This window comes from Acanthaster planci, linkage group LG08 (genome assembly GCF_054643075.1).
Source record: "Acanthaster planci isolate LZ-2023a linkage group LG08, COTS_SCS, whole genome shotgun sequence".
Lineage (NCBI taxonomy): Eukaryota > Metazoa > Echinodermata > Asteroidea > Valvatida > Acanthasteridae > Acanthaster > Acanthaster planci.
The window spans coordinates 11,050,023-11,055,570 of NC_141784.1; the positions used below are offsets into that span (position 1 = coordinate 11,050,023).

Genomic DNA, 5,548 nt, shown 5'->3' on the forward strand with positions numbered 1-5,548 from the left:
AATAGAAGTGGTGAACATTACTGGGGAGGCCCTTCACTTAGATTCCACACGCCATGCCAGTCTAATGAAATCTGAACGTAGACGGCCCGAGGAGTGACTCTGATAAGCTTAAAACAGATCACAGAGAGGGGCACCGCCAGGGGAATTCCACTGTGGGCGTTCTCCTCTACACAATGTGCTACGATGTAAACTCTTTTCCTGACATTTTTTTCACCCCATCAAATGTATTTTCCTATGAAACAAAACTGGAAACAAAAATTGCTTCATGAAATGTCCTGAGAGGGTCTGTACCATAACTGAAATGAGTATCTTTTAGTAAATGGGACAACATTTCGATTTACAGACAACATATTAAGCTATTTCTCATGGGAAAAGTAATGCTGTTGCAGGCTTATTCTTCATTAAACTTATGGATAAATAGAAATTTGAAAATCAATCAAATAAAATGTTGTGAAAAATAACCGGCAGTGTATATTTAGTTGTCGCCAGCTGAATTTAACTCAACCGTATGTTGCTGGCTACATACACATGTACATTGTACAGACAGTGTCCTCTTTGACACAAATGAGCCTACAGAATACTGAAGTGAGACGTTACTTTAGGAAGTGTGGTGCAAACGAAGACAACATACGCATGTTGGAGTACGCCTATGTGTTGGCACAAGCACCGGTTCCTTCACTTTTACACAAACAACTGTGCACATGAGGTATTGACTTCAGTACTATATAATGATTATTAAATTACCCCCAGATTTCAAGCAGGATGTATTGTCTAGTGGGTAGCGCATATATTTTGAGAGCTCACATAAAATCCCTGCTAGGTTTAATTCCCAGGTACATGTATTGACTTCTTTTGGTCCAAAAAATTAAAAATTAAATTTTTGTTATTTTCAAATTGACTCCAACATTTAATTACAGAATATTACATTTTCTGTTTGTGATTCATGGCTCTGAAAGATTTTTTTGAGGGAAAAGTCAGAAATTGAAAATCTTGGTCTGATTACCACCTCATGAGTATGAAGGCACAACAGCTATGGTGGCAAAGAACCACATTAAGATTAGCCACCTTTAGAATTTCTAGGTAAAAAAAAAAAGTTACTGCAGATGCGTCTGGCTCAGCATCGTTTAATTAAATTTAGCCAAATTTAAATATCCACATTCAAAAAATTTATTGCAAGTATGCTGGCATGGTATGGTACGTGCACATGTAACTACTACACTCAAATAATCTGATCTGTGATTTCTGAATAAGAAAGTTACCATCCAGGAACTCAAGGGAGAATGATTAAAAAACTCTAAGGGCTGCTCGAATCCCTGAAATACTGATTGATACATCAACAATGCAGTAATGCTTTGGTCATGTTTCTCCTAAATCCAGTGAGTTGTTAATAAGGAAGTAAAAGTGTGACAAGAGGATTTAAACCCATACATTTAAAACAAGCTGGGGACCTGGGGATGACAATGGACTCAGCCAGAAGCAACGTCCATTATCGGTACTGGGCCCTTGGTTCGTACATACGGTGACCTTGGTGAGAACTTGCAGTACTAACTTTTAGCCTTCAGACTCTCTAATCAGCCCAAGTCTGATCAAAAATAATATGTACAGGAATGCAACGTAATAAATTTAGCTTTAAACAAATTTCATATCGCGATTATTCACAGATAGTCCAATCACTGACATCTTGTGGAACATCTGATCATGCCTACACACTGAATTTGTACACGTTTTTGTACATGGTTTCATACAATGTAATTTCAGTGGTAGGCCAAAATTTTTGGACTGATCAGTCTGATTCTTGCAGTCGTACATTCGGGAACGTCTGTGCATTATTGAATAGCACGAAGGGCATATTTGCTTCTTTGCCGTTTGTTAAAGTCCAGAGTGACGGAACACCGACCGCGAGAAACCGACGCCGGCCGCGCCGAATACTGTATACTGGGCCTAACTTTAATAATTGCTTGCCCTGCCTAGTGCAGAAAAAAAGTACACAATTTTGGCCTACTCACTGTTCAACAAGATTCAGTGACCACTGGTAATATCACGTAGGGGTTTAAAAGGTAAAAAAAAATGTCGTTCATGCATAAGTTTACGAAATAAGCCATTATTCACCAACGTATTGCTTAAGTTTAAAGATTAGGCCTAGTACTCACCTGCTTACCGCACCGCGCAGCAGCAGATATGACAGAAGCAGACGAACTGTCACGTTCAGTCTGGTCCCAACCTTTAGTCACTCATTCGCCTCACTCCCTTTGACAGATCTACAGTATTTATATAACGAGCAAGGTACCACGCAGGAAAACGAAGCGCGTACGGTAGAAAAGCGCCGCCTGGAGACATTCACCAGCAAGGTGGCAGCTTCGTTCATCCCCGGGCCGGGGCCGGGTGCACCACTAGAAATAAATTCCCATAGACAGCAGTGAAAAAACCCCATACTTCACAAATATTTTGAAAATACTCACAACTCTCACAGGTGTTCAAGCTGCACAGAAAAATGATGTTCCACATGTCCTCTTTCATTTTCCTTTCAATTTTCGGTGGGTTGACCAAAGAATATTTGAGAAATTTTCACCAGAAGCAGACCACCCCTAAAATGCAGAAAATGTCCCTGTCCAGAAAAGTAGCCATTTGGAAAAACCATCCCTCGGCAAAATGGCTCAAATAGTGCCACTTTCAAACCCGATTGCATCCAAATTGCTCAGAATCGGAAGCCTCGAGTCCGGGCCAGAGGTTCAGTCTCATATTTCCTCAATCCCTCAGTTCCATGGCCCTCAGGACCATCTAATGTAGAATATTTTACTTTTATTAATGAGCTTGGCGGACATATTTCTGGCCTAAATACGAGGGTGCACCCCGGCCCCCTGCGCCGCCCGTTCGGGCGCCAGGAGAGGGTTGGTTAGGCCTACACTGATGCCTTTGATTCGCACTATGATTGGCTACTGTGTGCACGACCTCCGAGTGCGAGGTTATGACTTCCTGTTAGCGAGGTGTTATTTAAAATGGCAATGCTTAAGGGAACCAGGAAATAGAAATATTTGTATAAATTTTACTAAAACCCTTGAAATTGCATCTTTGGGTTTCAATTAAGCTGATTTTAAATTTTTGTTTGAAATTTTAACCATATTTTGATGCTTTTTTGGTTTTCATGCTAATGCTATTTGCATATTCACGAGCAGAATTATGGTGTCATCCAAGGCGCTGAATCTCAATGTTACACTCATTTGTGCACAAATTTGGGATTCACAATTTGAACATGAAAACATGCAACCATGACCTGAACCACGTCTTCCCGGATTTACATCAAAGCAAAAGCGCCCTCACTTTTCCAGAAATGTTTGGTCAATTTTTAATGTTTGAAAAAGTGCACCGTTCAGTTCACGTAACTCAAAAAGATGTCAAACAGTCTTCATACACAGAAGAAGAGTACAGTGATACACACAAAAAAAAATTCTAAGAAAAATTAATTTCCTTGTTCCGTTAATGAGTGTCGGCTTATACGATAAAAACATGGCCTTGGATCAATCATGGTGATTTATCTTCTTTTTAAGTATCACTGATCACGTGTCTTTTGGGCGATACATTTCAAATCATTGGTTATCCTGATCAATTTTGGATGAACTAATAAAGTGCAGTGAAAACATTTTCAGCAATGAGGAAAAAAGACAATATCGAACTGAAAACGCAGCACTGAGCGACCTCGCGCGCCTGACAGAAATTTACCCACAATGCTCTGCGCTGTGGCCCTGTGTGACTTATTTCCCTCACTAAAATTTTCCCAAGGCCATCAGCCTAAACAGGGCGCTGGGCGACGAGCAAAGGTGGCAGCTCTCATTGGAAACAGATAACGAAAGGTCTGTTACAACATTCCTTCCTCCAAGATTACAATAACCAAGAAGACTTCTTTACAAGGGATCGCCCAAACTTCTTCGGGCCCTCACTCCCCGCGGTTCCCTGTATGCGAAACAGACGCTATTTTTTTGGTGGTGTTTTTCTTTTTTATATAAGGAATTCAGAAATACTTTAATACGTTAACCTCTATTTCTACAATTAGTCCCAATTATAGGACCTAAATTTCCTTTAAAGAAACACACTAAAAAGTGCCTAGGGAGTTTTACTTAATTCCAGAATTTGAAGGTACAGGTGAGTGGCAAAGGAGCAAAACGTTCAAGTTGTTGGAGTTAGCTGAACGCTGTAACTCATGTCTCTAGCTTTGTTTCATATGCCAGCAATCACCGACGAAGGTTCACTTGTCGCCCACCCCGGCTCCCAACTTGGCGCTGGACGCTGGATATGCGAAGGGCCGATGGCTTTGCACAGATTTTCAACGAATCAGCAAGGTTGGCTAACACACACACATAGCTGCGTGCGCCGAACAGAAATGGGAGATTTTGTAGCCACGTTTTTTTCTACCGGTATCAGGCTTTAAAGTTCAAACCTTGAAGTTGTGTCGCCCCGACGTGTCAGGCTACTATTCAGCTTCTGAACCATGTCAAATGTCTCGATTTCTGGATACATCCAAGTACAGTATTTGGTCAGACAGGGCGGCACGGGAGAGACCTGCTTGACTGACTCACGTGCGCTGTAGCTATATATGGCACAGAACCAATGGAGGCTTTGCGTGATAGCCATCCTGCAGGGCAGTTCTTTTAATGCACGGGCCTAGGGAAACCTCCTTTGTGCATACGCTGTGCCAGGGGAACAAAAGCACTGGCATGCAAAATGGCAGCCACGCATACCCTCTACAGGAAGAAATGTTTATCTTGAATTTTGTCCAAAACTAGTCAGGCCTGGAAACCTGGGAGTTGCAGCAGCCTGTCAGGCTGCAGCTGTCCTGCAACCTTCAAACAAGGCCATTAGGTCCAAGAGACTGCAGAAATAATGTTTCTCTTACACTGAAATTTCTACTTTTTTTCTCCTATTCTCTTCATTACAGTGCCACACTGGGTGATCTCACGCATTATTTCCTTGCTGCACCCACGGATTAGGTACTTCTATGTTCGTCGTACGTTGAAAAGAAAAAAACCTGCTGACCATAGCCATTCGCAGTTGCAAAAAATTTCATTAGTATTGGCCTACGCAAGTACTTCTATGTTGCGTTCCTTCTCTTTCAAGCGTCGCTGAATTGGGTGATGATTTCTGAAGAGTGTGAAGCGGTGCAGACGGAATAGGCCGAGTACAATTTAAAATATATTATTCAGAACAAATTGACTCTTAATTATATAGCTTCTAGGAAGTGCTTTGACTGCTTTCAACCTTTGTCACACATCTGCCGAGAGGATAAGCCCTAAGCGGTAACCCGGCCGTTCCAATCGCCATAACGTCCACAGTAATCACCGGCACTAAAGCTGTCTATCGTTTCATCCACTAAATATCTGCTGCTCTCGCCCTATAACTGTCATCGTCTCGTATCTCGGTATAATACTCCAGGCAATTTCTTGTGAAGTTTCAACTGGATACCTGATTAATCGACGTGGTTTTCCTAGTACATGCAGTAGTAGTAGAACGCATGCCACACGTCATCCTGTGGATATCAACTTAATGGAGGCTTAAT

At 41.7% G+C, this 5,548-nt stretch overlaps 1 protein-coding gene across 1 annotated transcript in view; it reads right to left on the reverse strand.

Moving 5' to 3' along the window:
- The window catches only part of LOC110989233 (NAD(P)H-hydrate epimerase-like), a 94,345-nt gene extending 92,088 nt beyond the window's left edge, over nt 1-2,257 (reverse strand). Inside the window, exon 1 of the mRNA XM_022253466.2 lies at nt 2,151-2,257. The gene's annotated coding sequence lies outside the window, so the exon portion shown is untranslated. The remainder of the gene's footprint in view (nt 1-2,150) is intronic.
- Nucleotides 2,258-5,548: the final 3,291 nt, after the last annotated feature.